This window comes from Schistocerca nitens, chromosome 3, assembly GCF_023898315.1.
Source record: "Schistocerca nitens isolate TAMUIC-IGC-003100 chromosome 3, iqSchNite1.1, whole genome shotgun sequence".
Lineage (NCBI taxonomy): Eukaryota > Metazoa > Arthropoda > Insecta > Orthoptera > Acrididae > Schistocerca > Schistocerca nitens.
In genome coordinates, this window is record NC_064616.1 from 203,596,769 (window position 1) to 203,616,040 (window position 19,272).

A 19,272-nucleotide genomic window follows, 5' to 3' on the forward strand; every position below is an offset into this window, starting at 1 on the left:
GCTACTTGAAGGCACAGATATGACTCGTTCTCCAACCAAGCAAGAAGAAGAAAGAAAACTATACAGAAGAAGAAACTAATCGCCTGCCGTTCCTTCCGTACGCAGATAGCCCACAGCCAAGATTGCCAAGATAATGGGGAAGCATAGCATAAAAACCATTTTCCGGTCAACAGTTGTAACTAAGAACATTATAAGGTCAATCAGAGACCACTAGTGCAACGGACACCTGGCGCTTGTAGCATCAGTGGCGAGTATGGCAGGTAGTACACGCAGCACTGTTCAGAGATTGTGAGGACTATTCGCCTCGCCCGAACTTACAAGTCTCGGATGGCAGAGCACAGCATCAACGAAGGACATATGTTTGTTTTCGAACAAAGGTACTGCGCTACATCACCGGTGTGGTGTCACCGCCAGACACCACACTTGCTAGGTGGTAGCCTTTTAAATCGGCCGCGGTCCGCTAGTATACGACGGACCCGCGTGTCGCCACTGTCAGTAATTGCAGACCGAGCGCCGCCACACGGCAGGTCTAGAGAGACTTACTAGCACTCGCCCTAGTTGTACAGCCGACGTTGCTAGGAAAGGTTCACTGAGAATTACGCTCTCATTAGCCGAGACGATAGTTGGCATAGCCTTCAGCTTAGTCAATTGCTACGACCTAGCAAGGCGCCATTTATCCTTTGCTATGTATCTAATGAAGCATGTACAGTAACAAGACCAATGTTCACCAATTGTGGATTAAAGTTAAGTATTCCAGCAGCTACGTACTTTTCTTTATAGCATTCATTAAGTATCCTGTTTCAGACCTCACGCCATCCTGCGTGAGCTTATAGCGTGCATTTCGGCTTCCTCAAACAACACGGTGTTGGCACTTCTGCCGACACATGAACCGGTTTCTGGGATTCAGTCATAAAAGAACATGACGACCTTGTAAGTCGGGACAACGGTTTCCATCTGGGATGTGACGTCAGCAAAAACACCTCAGGAACGCTTTGATATGGAAGCTGTTGGGGGAGGAGGTGTAATGGGTGTAATGCCCCAACCCGCCTTGGAGCCCCCACCATAGTCACGTGTCTCTTCCGGAAAAACGTGACTAGCGCACACGTTGGGCCCTAAATAGGCGAGTCTGCGGTCCAACGGTTATAAACAAACGAGGTGGACATGAACCCGACTTTTCCCGGAAGATCACAAGTTGCGACAACACTACTCGGCTGAAAATCCGGGAAGATTTCATCAGTAACACTATCTCCTTACAAAGAACCGTGATTTCTGTGTAAGATACCCACTGCGCAGTCTTTTCCTATATACACGTTGTTTCAAGAATGACCGGTATGTTTGAAACGGCAATAAAAACTAAACGAGCAGCGATAGAAATACACCGTTTGTTGCAATATGCTTTGGACAACAGTACATTTTCAGGCAGACAAACTTTCGAAATTACAGTAGTTACAATTTTCAACAACAGATGGCGCTGCAAGTGATGTGAAAGATATAGAAGACAACGCAGTCTGTGGGTGCGCCATTCTGTACGTCGTCTTTCTGCTGTAAGCGTCTGCTGTTCACAACGTGCAAGTGTGCTGTAGACAACATGGTTTATTCCTTAGAACAGAGGATTTTTCTGGTGTTGGAATTCCACCGCCTAGAACACACTGTTGTTGCAACAAGACGAAGTTTTCAACGGAGGTTTAATGTAACCAAAGGACCGAAAAGCGATACAATAAAGGATCTGTTTGCAAAATTTCAACGGACTGGGAACGTGACCGATGAACGTGCTGGAAAGGTAGGGCGACCGCGTACGGCAACCACAGAGGGCAACGCGCAGCTAGTGCAGCAGGTGACCCAACAGCGGCCTCGGGTTTCCGTTCGCCGTGTTGCAGCTGCGGTCCAAATGACGCCAACGTCCACGTATCGTCTCATGCGCCAGAGTTTACACCTCTATCCATACAAAATTCAAACGCGGCAACCCCTCAGCGCCGCTACCATTGCTGCACGAGAGACATTCGCTAACGATATAGTGCACAGGATTGATGACGGCGATATGCATGTGGGCAGCATTTGGTTTACAGACGAAGCTTATTTTTACCTGGACGGCTTCGTCAATAAACAGAACTGGCGCATATGGGGAACCGAAAAGCCACATGTTGCAGTCCCATCGTCCCTGCATCCTCAAAAAGTACTGGTCTGGGCCGCCATGTCTTCCAATGGAATCATTGGCCCATTTTTCAGATCCGAAACGATTACTGCATCGCGCTATCTGGACATTCTTCGTGAATTTGTGGCGGTACAAACTGCCTTAGACGACACTGCGAACACCTCGTGGTTTATGCAAGATGGTGCCCGGCCACATCGCACGGCCGACGTCTTTAATTTCCTGAATGAATATTTCGATGATCGTGTGATTGCTTTGGGCTATCCGAAACATACAGGAGGCGGCGTGGATTGGCCTTCCTATTCGCCAGACATCAACCCCTGTGACTTCTTTCTGTGGGGACACTTGAAAGACCAGGTGTACCGCCAGAATCTAGAAATAATTGAACAGCTGAAGCAGTACATCTCATCTGCATGTGAAGCCATTCCGCCAGACACGTTGTCAAAGGTTTCGGGTAATTTCATTCAGAGACTACGCCATATTATTGCTATGCATGGTGGATATGTGGAAAATATCGTACTATAGAGTTTCCCAGACCGCAGCGCCATCTGTTGTTGACAACTGTAACTACTGTAATCTCGAAAGTTTGTCTGCCTGAAAATGTACTGTTGTCCCAAGCATATTGCAACAAACGGTGTATTTCTATCGCTGCTCGTTTAGTTTTTATTGCCGTTTCAAATATACCGGACATTTTTGAAACACCCTGTAAATGGCTTTACATCTACCTATTCGTGCTGTTACGCTGGGGTGATTATCATGTGCATATCTAAGTATGCAGTACACATTATGCGAACTTGACTTGATATTTTGTTGCATGCTGCCTTCATGGTGTTGCAGCTTTAATGCCAGTAAGCGTACATGGTGTGGGAGATATGGAAAGCAGTCGCTAGACCTACATCAGATACGTTTTTGAATCCGACGTACTGAACCTGTTCCACGGAATTTCATTTTTCACTAAACCAGTGCTGAGCCACTATTCCGAGAAATGATTAAACATTTTTCAAGGTACGTCATGCACAACTGCTGCCTAGATTCGGTCGTTTCTCTTGTTTGTTGTTTGTTCGGATGTCAGGATTAGCCAAAAGCTAGAGAGTTTGTGGTTGAAGAAGTGGACTCTTATTTGGAAATGCTAGGTGCAGATCCCAGTCCGAGTAATGTTTATTGTAGATTGCTGGCCTTAGTACACTTTTCTCCATCCTAGAATGTGCTTTGTCCCGAATAAGTTCGACGTCGATGGTATGGCCGACCGTTACATCAGTAGTGACCTGTAAACATTTAAGGGTTTCACAAAAGCATCAAGACGAGAATACCAATAAAGACGGCTTTCACTGCTGAACACATCTTCTCATACCCGTTGTCAACTGGTCACGAATGTTTAGATTTGACCACTTATTTGTGATGATACGCACGATCAAAGCTTCATGTCAGGAAATGGCGTGGTTCTGTTCGAACTCTATACTTGAATGACAAGTGATAAGGACGGAAGATCGCAGTTAATCGTCCCGTCGACGCTGAGGTCATTTGAGACGGAGCAGAAACGACGACAGGGCAAATGTGGGGAAAGATTTATGTCCCGTCGTTTTCAAGGGGTAAGACAAAACCCCGCATTTTCTTTTAACAATTTAGGGAATCGAAGGAAATATCTGGAAGGTCAGAAGTGTTTCTTAACCGTCATTCTCCCGAATGGGATTTCAGTGTCTTATCATTGCGACACGTTGCTCAGCGAAAATATTGTATGTGTACCCAGTATGCCGCTTTGAGAAGCATGTTACAACCAGCGGCGCTTATTTTGAGCTATGGAATTATCTTCTTAACGATTTCCTTCTATTGGACACATAATAATTAATTTCTGTAGATCTACGTAAAAATTGATAATAATTACAAATATAGTATTTGATACGTACAATGAAAATATGCAAATTATTTCAACTGAATCCTACTTCTAGCTAAACTCTACGGTTATTGGTCACATCAAAAAATTCTAGATGTATCTGTTAGAACTAGAAGAAACGTAAGTATTATGAGGGAGATTGAACTATTAAACAGTAGTCAATGTCCCACTCGGAATATTACAGAGTCTCTGAAACGCTAGAGTATTTGTCAGATATCTGAAACAAGTGAACACCGCTACAAAATACAACTATTTCCTCCGGTTCTGGCCAGTTGTTATAATTAACTGATCTGTACATAGAGACGACTTATGTGTATCGTGATCACCACTGACTTTCAATCAATATTCGAAGACGTAATGGCTACAAAAATGCTCCAGTTACCCTATTGTGACAGACGCTTGGATTTTTCGCGATATCAAGAGACAAACCAGTAATTCCTTATCTAAGGCTTGTCAGCACTGCCCCGTTATGTGAATAATCCACTCTAATCTCGGTGCGTTGCGAGTTATTGAAACTCGTTACTTATGTAAAACTAGAATATTGTGGATTATGTGTCAAAATGTATAAATAACATGTACTCTCATAATAATGAGGTAAACAGGCGACATTCTTCCCACCAGTTATGTACTACCAAAGCAATTTCATAAACTATTTTATACGTGAACGGATCACCTCAGACTTGAAAGTTACAGATATACGGGACATAAAAACCATTGGCTAAGGTATGAGAAAACTACCAAAATAATAATTCTACTGTCGAATAAAGTTTCACCAGGACATGAATATTAGTGTCAGTACGTGGCAAAAGAAAGACGATATACCCCTCATTTTTCATTGTATGTTGAATTACAAGTCCTTTCTGGATTACAGTGACACGAAAGGAACAGAAGAAATATTCTAAACCGCTCTTTTCATTTTCAGCTGTCAAAGAGAAGCTGTAACTCTTGAATAATATTGTAACTTCGTTTCAACAAAGACGAAGTATTACCTCAACCATTATATATCTACTTACAAATACACTACTGGCCATTAAAATTACTACACCAAGAAGAAATGCAGATGATAAACGGGTATTCATTGGACAAATACACTACTGGCCATTAAAATTGCTACACCAAGAAGAAATGCAGATGATAAACGGGCATTCATTGGACAAATATATTATACTAGAACTGACATGTGATTACATTTTCGCCCGCATCTCGTGGTCGTGCGGTAGCGTTCTCGCTTCCCACGCCCGGGTTCCCGGGTTCGATTCCCGGCGGGGTCAGGGATTTTCTCTGCCTCGTGATGGCTGGGTGTTGTGTGCTGTCCTTAGGTTAGTTAGGTTTAAGTAGTTCTAAGTTCTAGGGCACTGATGACCATAGTTGTTAAGTCCCATAGTGCTCAGAGCCATTTGATTACATTTTCACGCAATTTGGGTGCATACATCCTGAGAAATCAGTACCCAGAACAACCACCTCAGGCCGTAATAACGGCCTTGATACGTCTGGACCTTGAGTCAAACGGAGCTTGGATGGGTTTACAGGTACAGCTGCCCATTCAGTTTCAACACGATACCACAGTTCATCAAGAGTAGTCATTGGCGTATTGTGACGAGCCAGTTGCTCGGCCACCACTGACAAGACGTTTTCAATTGGTCAGAGATCTGGAGAATGTGCTGGCCAGGGCAGCTGTCGAACATGAAAAGTATCCAGGAAGGCCCGTACACGACCTGCAACATGAGCTCGTGCATTATCCTGCTGAAATGTAGGATCTCGCAGGGATCGAATGAAGGGTAGAGCCACGGGTCGTAACACATCTGAAATGTAACGTCCACTGTTCAAAGTGTCGTCAATGCGAACAAGAGGGGACCGACACGTGTAACCAATGGCACCCCATACCATCACGCCGGGTTATACTTCAGTATGGCGATGACGAATACACGCTTCCAATGTGTGTTCACCGCGATGTCACCGAACACGGATGCGACCATCGTGATGCTGTAAACAGAACCTAGATTTATCCGAAAAAAATGACGTTTTGCCATTCGTGCACCCAGGTTCGTCGTTGAGTACACCATCGCAGGCGCTCCTGTCTGTGACTAAGCGTCAAGGGTAACCGCAGCCATGGTCTCCGAGCTGATACTCCATGCTGCTGTAAACGTCGTCGAACTGTTCGTGCAGATGGTTGTTGTCTTGCAAACGTCCCCATTTGTTGACTCAGGGATCGTGACGTGGCTGCACGATCCGTTACAGCCATGCGGATAAGATGCCTGTCATCTCGACTGCTAGTGATACGAGGCCGTTGGTATCGAGCACGGCGTTCCGTATTACCCTACTGCAGCCACCGATTCCATATTCTGCTAACAGTCATTGGATCTTGACCAACGCGAGTAGCGATACGATAAACCGCAATAGCGATATGCTACAATCGGACCTTTATCAAAGTTGGAAACGTGATGGTACGCATTGCTCCTCCTCCGAGCGGTTCTAGTCGCCACAGTCTGGAACCGCGCGACCGCTACGGTCGCATGTTCGAATCCTGTCTCGGGCATGGATGTATGTGATGTCCTTAGGTTAGTTAGGTTTAAGTAGTTCTAACTTCTAGGGGACTGATGACCTCATAAGTTAAGTTCCATAGTGCTCAGAGCCATTTGAACAATTTTTTTTCTCCTCCTTACACGAGGCATCACGACACCGTTTTACCAGGCAACGCCGGTCAACTGCTGTTTCTGCATGAGAAATCGGTTGGAACCTTTCCTCATGTCAGCGCATTGTAGGTGTCGCCACTGGCGCCAACCTTGTGTGAATGCTCTGAAAAGCCAATCATTTGCATATCACAGCATCTTCTTCCTGTCGGTTAAATTTCGCGTCTGTAGCACGTCATCTTCGTGGTGTAGCAATTTTAATGGCCAGTAGTGTACATCATCTGTCATATGCTTCCACTGGATTAGGAGAAAGCCACATAGCGCATCCAGAAGCTACGAAGCTGTTTGTCACGTTTTTAAAAACCGGTCAAATAATTGCATTTAACAACTATTCGTTTGTTATACTGGTTAACTTACATGAAAGGCTATGTGGAACTCGATTATAAAGATTTCGACACTATTTAGACTCTATAATCAACTTGATCAATTTATGAATTGCTTGGGTAAATAAGGAGATATCATTATACCGCAATTTGTAACTGGTTGTTTGCCTCTGCACGAACAAACGTTAACAGAGTCGTAATACAAATCCTACGAGGAACTGACGAGAGATCATACACCGGACCTGTAGGATTCATGGAGAGGCGCTTCCTAGCACGGTTGTCTGATGGAGCTTTCTGCACTGCTGTGGCTGCGGGCCTATCGTGATGTGACCGTGGTCTGCTTGCAGGGAATGCTCTACTATGAAAGCTGTATCAGACTCCTATATGTTAGGGCTGACTTGAGTTTCGTGTCTCCTGCAAGTCAATGCGGTACTGTTCTAATGATTTGACTATAACATATGGACCTAACGACTGTGGACGGCGCTAAAATCATAATCAACATGTTTGCTCCTGGAAGGCAGTACCATAAGAAATGCGCTGCATATGTTGGATGCCCTATGTGCAACGTAATACACTCACAGTTTTCGTGAGGTTCTGTCAGCTCTGTGCATATGTTACTCTAGCACTTTTCTTGATAGTTACTGTTTGTGTGTGTGTGTGTGTGTGTATGTGTGTGTGTGTGTGTGTGTCCGTATAAGAGAGAGAGATTGTGGTGCTCCATTGTTACGTATCCCACCACACACACACACACACACACACACACACACACACACACACGCATATGGTAAAACAAATGTTGCTGTGATGCGGGGCTTTGCAGCGGCAAGGGTAGGTGGTGTACTGATCTCGACATGCAGTATTTGTTTAGATAAATAAACGTTCCTGCCCTTTTCTAGCCTACAACGTACAGAGCTATGCACGTAGGTCACGTGCCTCCTCGTAGTTCAGTCGGTGTCTGACATCGTTGTGTTATTACACTTTGTGTAAAACCATATTACACCATCAACTTGTAGCGAATGGATGTATATGTGATGGGTTTTCCTATCTCTTTGTGTATCACACAAGCGGCTCGTAGTGATATTGCGTGCTTATGGAAATATCGTCTCAGTTATGTGACTGGATTTGTGATTTCCTGTCAGAGAGGTCACACAGTTCGTAGCAATTGACGATAAGTCATCGAGTACAAGAGAAGTGATTTCTGGCGTTCCCCAAGGTAGTGTTATAGGCCCTTTGCTGATCCTTATCTATATAAACGATTTTGGAGACAATCTGAGCAAACGTCTTCGGTTGTTTGCAGATGATATCTGAATGGTGCGAAAAGTGGCAGTTGACTCTAAATAACGAAAAGTGTGAAGTCATCTACATGAGTGATAAAAGGAACTCGTTAAACTTCGGTTACAAGATAAATCAGTGTAATCTAAAAGCCGTAAATTCAACTAAATACCTAGGTATTACAATTACAAACAACTTAAAATGGAAGGAACACATTGAAAATGTTATGTCAGTGTTCATGACATTATATCTCCTAAAATAAGTGTCGTACAATGAAGCAATATTTCTGGAATGTTGAGACGTATATGTGACTACTCTCAACGAAATGTGTCACGAGTTCAGTTATTAGTAAAGAAGTAATAAATTAAAACGTCATACTTCATGTGGCACTTTCACTGAATGAACAACGAAACTGTAATAAGTTTTAAACTTTTTTCCTTTCATCATTTTGTGGGGGTCTTCAACGAGAAAAAGCTTCGTAAAAGTTTGAAGCTATGTGTAAAGTTTGTTGCAAGAATCTAAATGCCCTCATTCTCAATTACTGGATGTTTCATGGTTTCTATAAGGTTTTTGGCATTAATATTCACATCTATCAACATCTTTTGAAAATCACATTTCCTTTCGCTAGAAGTTTCGTTACTAGTTCTCTTAGTTGTACTGGTTCGTGTCATGATTTTATGTTTTGAAATAAATATCATCTGAAACAATTTCCATTTCTCTCATGATTCTGGTGTTCTTGATTTCTTGAAAATTATGTCTGGAGATGGCGATATCATCATTTTCAGACTCTTTCAAATCGGGGTTTGGTTATATCCAGGCTTTCTAGGTAGTTTTTTGAATTGTGTTTTCATGATATTAAGATCCAATGAGTTGCATATATCTTCCAATCTTGAGCAATTTGTGTTAGACATTGTGAGCTGGATAGTTTCGAATTACTTTTCGGAACGATTTCTTCTTACCTAGTTTGCCATTTAAGTCCCCCGTCGTGATTATTATGCTCTTTTTGTGAGTTTTTCACAGTCTGTTTTCCACATTTTCCTAGAAGTTTTCTACTTTGTCTCTGTTCTCCTTGTTTCCTTCATTTGTTGATGCATGGCAGTTGAGTATTGAGAAAAATTTATTATTTCATTTAATCACTGAAACAGACTCGTTCAATAAAGGACTGAAAATCAAAACCATTTCTGATTATATTTTTGTGAATTTCTATGGTCGTTACTAGAATTCTGAGGTTTGAGTTGGAAAGTCTAACTGCACGTTTATCTTTCAAAATTCGATAGTTTGCCTTATCCATTGTTAGGTTATCAGCATAACGGGTTTCTTGGATGGCTGCTATCAAGGTGGAAGTTGAAGTTCAATAAGTTTACAGTTTGGTTTGGTTTTCCGTATTTGCAGAGTGTGTTAATATTTGTGGGTGCAAATTTATATTTCCTCTTAAACTTTAGTTTGAAATTACAAAGGTTTTCAGGGTCCCCAAACGTTCCTTTTGTGATGGTGCAGACACTCAAGAATCCGAACGTCTGCTTGCACTCCTTTCACGACTGGATTGGCAACCTGGAGTAATACAGTTTCTTTTTCATCACACACCATGATTATCGAGTTTTTGCAATGTGGATAGACATTTGTCTAGCAACGTTATAACTTAGATTCTTAGACCTAGTGTGTTCTTTTCCCGTAGGTTGTCTACACTATGTTTGTCCGTCCTCTTCTGAAGTATTACTGCGCTGTGTGCAATCCGCATCAGATGGGACTGACGGAGAACATTGTAAAAGTTCAGAGAAAAACAGTTCGTTTTGTATTATGGCGAAACATGTGAGAGAATGCCACAGATACTATAAGCGAAATGGGGTGGCAGTCATTAAGGGGAGCCGGAGGTGCCTATGCTGCCCATGTTAAAATCACTAAGTTTGAGGAACATTTATGAATAAACTACCAAATAGAAAAATTTGAATTTTTTTTTACATATAGATTGGTTTGTTATTGCAGTTATGACAGAGGGATTTTGGAGTATCTTTTCTAGTTTCCTTCCAATTATTTTTTTGTTAATGACCCAAATTTTTTTACAAATAATTGCTTTATAATTAAACTGAAATGAAACTACTGAACATATTGCCAAATGGCTGTGTTACAATGTAAGTTTGACCACTAGGAGTGCTGTATAAAAAAATTTCATCTCTCTAGCCTGAGTGGATTTTGAGAAAATGTTCCTTATATTCGAAAACTTCCCCCATGAACCATAGACCTTGCCGTTGGTGGGGAGGCTTGCGTGCCTCAGCGATACAGATGGCCGTACCGTAGGTGCAACCACAAAGGAGGGGTATCTGTTGAGAGGCCAGACAAACATGTGGCTCCTGAAGAGGGGCAGCAGCCTTTTCAGTAGTCGCAGGGGCAACAGTCTGGATGATTGACTGATCTGGCCTTGTAACATTAACCAAAACGGCCTTGCTGTGCTGGTACTGCGAACGGCTGAAAGCAAGGGGAAACTACAGCCGTAATTTTTCCCGAGGACATGCAGCTTTACTGTATGATTAAATGATGATGGCGTCCTCTTGGGTAAAATATTCCGGAGGTAAAATAGTTCCCCATTCGGAGCTCCGGGCGGGGACTACTCAAGAGGACGTCGTTATCAGAAGAAAGAAAACTGGCATTCTACGGATCGGAGCGTGGAATGTCAGATCCCTTAATCGGGCAGGTAGGTTAGAAAATTTAAAAAGGGAAATGGATAGGTTAAAGTTAGATATAGTGGGAATTAGTGAAGTTCGGTGGCAGGAGGAACAAGACTTTTGGTCAGGTGATTACAGGGTTATAAATACAAAATCAAATAGGGGTAATGCAGGAGTAGGTTTAATAATGAATAAAAAAATAGGAGTGCGGGTTAGCTACTACAAACAGCATAGTGAACGCATTATTGTGGCCAAGATAGACACAAAGCCCATGCCTACTACAGTAGTACAAGTTTATATGCCAACTAGCGCTGCAGATGATGAAGAAATTGATGAAATGTATGACGAGATAAAAGCAATTATTCAGGTAGTGAAGGGAGACGAAAATTTAATAGTCATGGGTGACTGGAATTCGTCAGTAGGAAAAGGGAGAGAAGGAAACATAGTAGGTGAATATGGATTGGGGGGAAGAAATGAAAGAGGAAGCCGCCTTGTAGAATTTTGCACAGAGCATAACTTAATCATAGCTAACACTTGGTTCAAGAATCATAAAAGAAGGTTGTATACCTGGAACAATCCTGGAGATACTAATAGGTATCAGATAGATTATATAATGGTAAGACAGAGATTTAGGAACCAGGTTTTAAATTGTAAGACATTTCCAGGGGCAGATGTGGATTCTGACCACAATCTATTGGTTATGAATTGCAGATTGAAACTGAAGAAACTGCAAAAAGGTGGGAATTTAAGGAGATGGGAACTGGATAAACTGAAAGAACCAGAGGTTGTAGAGAGTTTCAGGGAGAGCATAAGGGAACAATTGACAGGAATGGGGGAAAGAAATACAGTAGAAGAAGAATGGGTAGCTCTGAGGGATGAAGTGGTGAAGGCAGCAGAGGAACAAGTAGGTAAAAAGACGAGGGCTAATAGAAATCCTTGGGTAACAGAAGAAATATTAAATTTAATTGATGAAAGGAGAAAATATAAAAATGCAGTAAATGAAGCAGGCAAAAGGGAATACAAACGTCTCAAAAATGGCTAAGCAGGGATGGCTAGAGGACAAATGTAAGGATGTAGAGGCTTTTCTCACTAGGGGTAAGATAGATACTGCCTACAGGAAAATTAAAGAGACCTTTGGAGAGAAGAGAACCACTTGTATGAATATCAAGAGCTCAGATGGCTACCCAGTTCTAAGCAAAGAAGGGAAGGCAGAAAGGTGGAAGGAGTATATTGAGGGTTTATACAAGGGCGATGTACTTGAGGACAATATTATGGAAATGGAAGAGAGAATGGAGAGAGAAATGACAGAGCACTGAAAGACCTGAGTCGAAACAAGGCCCCGGGAGTAGACAACATTCCATTAGAACTACTGATGGCCTTGGGAGAGCCAGTCATGACAAAACTCTACCATCTGGTGAGCAAGATGTATGAGACAGGCGAAATACCCACAGACTTCAAGAAGAATATAATAATTCCAATCCCAAAGAAAGCAGGTGTTGACAGATGTGAAAATTACCGAACTATCAGTTTAATAAGTCACAGCTGCAAAATACTAACGCGAATTCTTTACAGACGAATGGAAAAACTGGTAGAAGCGGACCTCGGGGAAGATCAGTTTGGATTCCGTAGAAATGTTGGAACACGTGAGGCAATACTAACCTTACGACTTATCTTAGAAGAAAGATTAAGAAAAGGCAAACCTACGTTTCCAGCATTTGTAGACTTAGAGAAAGCTTTTGACAACGTTAACTGGAATACTCTCTTTCAAATTCTGAAGGTGGCAGGGGTAAAATATAGGGAGCGAAAGGCTATTTACAATTTGTACAGAAACCAGATGGCAGTTATAAGAGTCGAGGGGCATGAAAGGGAAGCAGTGGTTGGGAAAGGAGTGAGACAGGGTTGTAGCCTCTCCCCGATGTTATTCAATCTGTATATTGAGCAAGCAGTAAAGGAAACAAAAGAAAAATTCGGAGTAGGTATTAAAATTCATGGAGAAGAAGTAAAAACTTTGAGGTTCGCCGATGACATTGTAATTCTGTCAGAGACAGCAAAGGGCTTGGAAGAGCAGTTGAACGGAATGGACAGTGTCTTGAAAGGAGGATATAAGATGAACATCAACAAAAGCAAAACGAGGATAATGGAATGTAGTCAAATTAAATCGGGTGATGCTGAGGGGATTAGATTAGGAAATGAGACACTTAAAGTAGTACAGGAGTTTTGCTATTTAGGGAGTAAAATAACTGATGATGGTCGAAGTAGAGAGGATATAAAATGTAGACTGGCAATGGCAAAGAGAGCGTTTCTGAAGAAGAGAAATTTGTTAACATCGAGTATAGATTTAAGTGTCAGGAAGTCGTTTCTGAAAGTATTTGTATGGAGTGTAGCCATGTATGGAAGTGAAACATGGACGATAACCAATTTGGACAAGAAGAGAATAGAAGCTTTCGAAATGTGGTGCTACAGAAAAATGCTGAAAATAAGGTGGGTAGATCACGTAACTAATGAGGAGGTATTGAATAGGATTGGGGAGAAGAGAAGTTTGTGGCACAACTTGACTAGAAGAAGGGATCGGTTGGTAGGACATGTTTTGAGGCATCAAGGGATCACAAATTTAGCATTGAAGGGCAGCTTGGAGGGTAAAAATCGTAGAGGGAGACCAAGAGATGAATACAGTAAGCAGATTCAGAAGGATGTAGGTTGCAGTAGGTACTGGGAGATGAAGAAGCTTGCACAGGATAGAGTAGCATGGAGAGCTGCATCAAACCAGTCTCAGGACTGAAGACCACAACAACAACATATTCGAAAAATTCTAATTTACGGGAAATGGCTATCAAAGTTTCTCAGTACATTCCTGCACTATAGGATGGATTATCAGGGTCTTCTTCTTCATCCTCCAAAAGCTTCCTCTTCTGTCTTCTTTTCTGGCCTGTTGTTCTATCATACTACATATGCCTTTCTCTTCTTTCTGCTCCTCTTATCCTTTCTCTATCAATATTTCTTAGTGCTCGTACAGTGTTCACCCCAGCTGTAAATCCTGATGCCTTCAGAACTTCACACTTCACACTGTTCCCTTGGTCGTAGGTTGCTATTGCATCATAAATGCCAAATTGAGGTGTTTTTATGCTTACAAACACCCCTTTAGGAATCACTTTCCAAATCAAATTGTTTACGCCCTCATTAGGATTCTGCGTCTTTCCGTGTAGACATTTGTGTAAAAATTCTGGCTATGCTAAGTCATTAAAAATTGGTTTTATTGTTCCCTCCTGATTCTTGTACATACTGCATATTACCCGCTTTACACAAGAAGTATAATACTACCAACAACAGGCGCAACACTGAACTAATTCGAAACGGTAAACAGCAAAGAGACGATGTTCCGCGCTCTTATTCATTGTAGTATCGCAACTTGGTATTAGTGTTAATTTTCTTTTCCCTACGTTCTTCCTCTACTTATATACACGGTTACTAAAACGTGGCATTTAACCAGAACAAAAGTGTACGACAATATTAAATGGAGCAAGATGTTCGAAATTCTGAGGAAAATAGGAGTAAGCTGTAAGGAAATACGGGTAATATTTGTCACAGAAAACAATGCAGCCAACCCTTGCACACTCGCTGTATGCGTAACATAAGGTGCTGAATGCGTAACAGGCCGAGAAAATCCCAAGCAGTTCGCCAGGAAGTCACGAGAGGGTGTTAGATGCATTCAGCGGCCGCCCATTTCCTCTGCAGGCGTGCGGGAAAATGGTAATAACTCCACTTCTAGGGCGAGTAGACCAATAGTTCAAAGTTTACATTAAAGAGGAATGTTCCAATTAATTTTCGGTAGCAAAAAAAATCGTAATTTTTTGGATTTGACCACCTCCGGCTCCCCTTAAGACAACGGCGTTTTCGTGGCGGCAGGATCTCCTCATGAAATTTCAGTTACCAACTTTCTCCCCCGAATGCGAAAATATTTTGCTGGCACCCATTTACATAGGTAGAAACGATCATTGAAATAAAACAAGGGAAATCAGAGCTCGCACGAAAAGGTTTAAGTGTTCGTTTTTCCCACATACTGTTCGAGAGTGCAACGATAGAGATATACCTTGATGGTTGTTTGACTAACCCTCTGTCACACACTTGTTAACGAATTGCAGAGTAGTCATGTAGATGTAGACGCAAACAATATGGCAGATTCCATAAGTGAATAGGACCCATTTCACGTTAAAATTAAAAAAGAAGCAGTCAGTTCATATCATGTTAAAATAAAAACCAAAGCAGTAGATTATGAATTTGAAACTGAAGAAATGAATCAGTGTATTGTTGTTGAACAGTTGTTAGATACTTCTAAAATCACGGAAATATTAAATAATATCTGTGTTAATACGAATACTATGAACAGTAATATATGTATTCTGCAACGTGGTCTTACTAGCAAGGCTGAAGAAACTATACTACTGGCCATTAAAATTGCTACACCACGAAGATGACGTGCCACAGACGCTAAATTTAACCGACAGGCAGAAGATGCTGTGATATGCAAATGATTAGCCTTTCAGAGCATTCACATAAGGTTGGCGGCGTGGCGACACCTACAGCGTGCCGACATGAGGAAAGTTACCAACCGATTTCTCATACACAAACAGCAGTTGACCGGCATTGCCTGATGAAACGTTGTTGTGATGCCTCGTGCAAGGAGAAGAAATCCGTACCATCACGTTTCCGACTTTGATAAAGATCGGATTTAGCCTATCGCGATTGTGGTTTATGGTATCGCGACATTGCTACTCGCATTGGTCGAGATCCAATGACTGTTAGCAGAATATGGAATCGGTGGGTTCAGGAGGGTAATACGGAACGCCGTGCTCGATACCAACGGCCTCGTATCACTAGCAGTCGACTTGACAGGCATCTTATCCGCATGGCGGTAACGGATCGTGCAGCCACGTCTCGATCCCTGAGTCAACAGATGGGGACGTTTGCAAGACAACAACCATCTGCACGAACAGTTCGACGGAATTTTCAGCAGCATGGACTATCAGCTCGGAGACCATGGCTGCGGTTACCCTTGACGCTGCATCACAGACAGGAGCGCCTGCGATGGTGTACTCAACAACGAACCTGGGTGCACGAATGGCAAAACGTCATTTTTTCGGATGAATCCAGGTTCTGTTTATAGCATCATGATGGTTGCTTCCGTGTTTCGCGACATCGCGGTGAACGCACATTGGAAGCGTGTATTCGTCATCGCCATACTGGCGTATCACCCGGCGTGATGGTATGGGGTGCCAATGGTTACACGTCTCGGTCACGTCTTGTTCGCATTGACGGCACTTTGAACAGTGGACGTTACATTTCAGATGTGTTACAACCAGTGGCTCTACCCTTCATTTGATCCCTGCGAAACCCTACATTTCAGCAGGATTATGCACGACCGCATGTTGCAGGTCTTGTACGGGCCTTTATGGATACAGAAAATGTTCGACTGCTGCCCTGGCCAGCACATTCTGCAGATCTCTCACCAATCGAAAACGTCTGGTGGCCGAGCAACTGGCTCGTCACAATATGCCAGTCACTACTCTTGATGAACTGTGGTATAGTGTTGAAGCTGCATTGGGCAGCAATACCTGTACACACCATCGAAGCTGTGTTCGACTCAATGCCCAGGCGTATCAAGGCCGTTATTACGGCCAAAGGTGGTTGTTCTGGGTACTGATTTCTCAGGATCTATGCACCTAAATTGCATGAAAATGTAATCACATGTCAGTTCTAGTATAATATATTTGTCCAATGAATACCAGTTTATCATCTGCATTTCTTGTTGGTGTAGCAATTTTAATGGCCAGTAGTGTAGTAAGATAGAAATTAATATTTGTAAAACGCAACATAATAATAGCAAGATTGAATATAATATTAGTAAACAGTAGACGAATCGTAGTAATATGAAGAAAGAGAAGATTACTGAATTAGATAAGAGTCTTACAGTTTAGATGATGCATTCCGCAAGCACGAGCTCTCCAGCCATACCCGCACCTAGCCCTCCCGAGTTTTGCTGAGCGGGAAGGAGGAAGAGAAAAATAAAGGTTGCAGCCAGACGCCACTAGAACAAACCATTCGCCATCTCAGGCGTCAAGCAGTTTGCTGACAATACTACCTGCATTAAATTAGATTTTCATTCTGCATTAGGAATACTGTGGCGTATCGTCCTTGTCTAAAAGAGAAAAAGTAGAGAAGCCAGATCTTTCTATGCTGAATGGGGTCTTACTTTCGTATCGTTTAAAGGCCCTGCAAAGTGCTTAGTGTTGCATCACACGATCGTGCGCTGGAAAATCAGTTACTGGAAAGCCATTACGACGTCAGCCAGAAAGATGGTACGACGCACTTGTTTTCTGACAAGCCACAGTAAGTGCTGGCTGAACTGTAGGCGGCCATTAGGACAGAAACTCAGTTGATGGTAAGTATAGTAGTGATAAAATCTTCTGTGGTCGACATCAGCAATTATTTGAATTCATTAAGCGTGTTAATGCAAGGTGTCAACCATTTAGTAACAGATATGGCGGACAAGACTAACGCTGTCAAACAAACAGAAACCATATGGAAAAATAAACTTCAAGTTCATGATAGAACATTTCCCGTATCTCAAGACAATCATCTGTAGAATAGACATGACTGACTTTCTTTTAGTAATCGAAACATTTCATCACGAGTTCTCAAAGAGACTCCAGGACAATGAACGAATGAAGACGGATTTCGATTTATTTGTCAGACTGTTCCCGCTTTTCGCTGATAACGTATCTCTTTACTATCAACTTGAAGCGATAGACATACAGTGTGTTACCCAGCTAAACGACTGTTTGTTCAGTCCATGAACTTAAAAAACTTTGATAAATGTTATCGCAAAAGCAATATCCTCGACTGCACACACAAGCTTCTAAAGTTATTTCAGTTTATGACCTTCTGGAAGTCCCGTTTTAAAACATTCGTGCGCACCGGTTGTTTGTCACTCACTCCGCCCCACTGCAGCCGCCTATTGTTCGAGTTGCAGAGCACTGTATACCGGAGTAATAACCAGAGCGCGATGTTGAAGGAGAGAGAAGAGGGGGGAGATAGACACATTTGTCCAATGTGTTTTGAAATCTTGGAGAATACGTGCTGTTTAACCCAGCTGTATAGTCCGCACCTAAGATCTCCGCCGGTGGGCTGTGATCATGCGGGGGAGGGGGGGGGGAGCCGTTAAGAAGTCTGTTTTTATGTTTTTCTTGAATAAGTCGAAAACTATTGCTTCCAGCGAAAATATTTCTCAGTACAAAATTAAATTACATTAAATTTCCTACAAAAAAGGTACTATCCATTTTTTCTCTTCAACTATTGGTTTCTGCCATACATGGGATGGAAAAATCGCAGGCTGGAGGGAAGATAGGTCGTGGGAATTTGGTCATGCATTACCCTACATCATAGGTCTGCAAAGTGAAGAAGGAGCTGTTGATTTCCCACTCTATCTACCCCACCACGACACAACAAACAATTAAAGGGGTGTTTCACAAAGATACACCGACCCACCACAGCGTGCCTTACGAATCACTGGCGACGCAGTGTGCAGATATGCCAGGGGAAGTTTATTTTCCAGAAAGCGCGTTAACATTACATGGTATACAGATATACACTACTCGCCATTAAAATTGCTACACCACGAAGATGACGTGCTACAGACGCGAAATTTAACCGACAGGAAGAAGATGCTGTGATAAACAAATTATTACCTTTTCAGAGCATTCACATAAGGTTGGCGCCGGTAGCGACACCTACAACGTGCTGACATGAGGAAAGTTTCCAACCGACTTCTCATACACAAACAGCAGTTGACCGGCGTTGCCTGGTGAAACGTTGTTGTGATGCCTCGTGTAAGGAGCAGAAATGCGTACCATCACGTTTACGACTTTGATAAAGGTCGGATTGTAGCCTATCGCGATTGCGGTTATTAGTATCGCCACATTGCTGCTCGCTTTGCTCGAGGACCAATGAGTGTTAACAGAATATGGAATCGGTGGGTTCAGGAGCGTAATACGGAACGCCGTGCTGGATCCCAACGACCTCGTGTGCAACCACGTCTCGATCCCTGAGTCAACACATGGGGACGTTTGCAAGACAACAACCATCACGAACAGTTCGAAGATGTTTGCAGCAGCATGGACTATCAGCTCGGAGACCATGGCTGCGGTTACTCTTGACGCTGTATCACAGACAGGAGCACCTGCGATGGTGTACTCAACGACGAACCTGGGTGCACGAATGGCAAAATGTCATT

The 19,272-nt window shown here is 42.6% G+C and overlaps 1 protein-coding gene across 1 annotated transcript in view; it reads right to left on the reverse strand.

Moving 5' to 3' along the window:
- The window catches only part of LOC126249550 (uncharacterized), a 102,412-nt gene that overhangs the window by 22,763 nt on the left and 60,377 nt on the right, over nt 1–19,272 (reverse strand). The gene's annotated exons all lie outside the window — the stretch shown is intronic.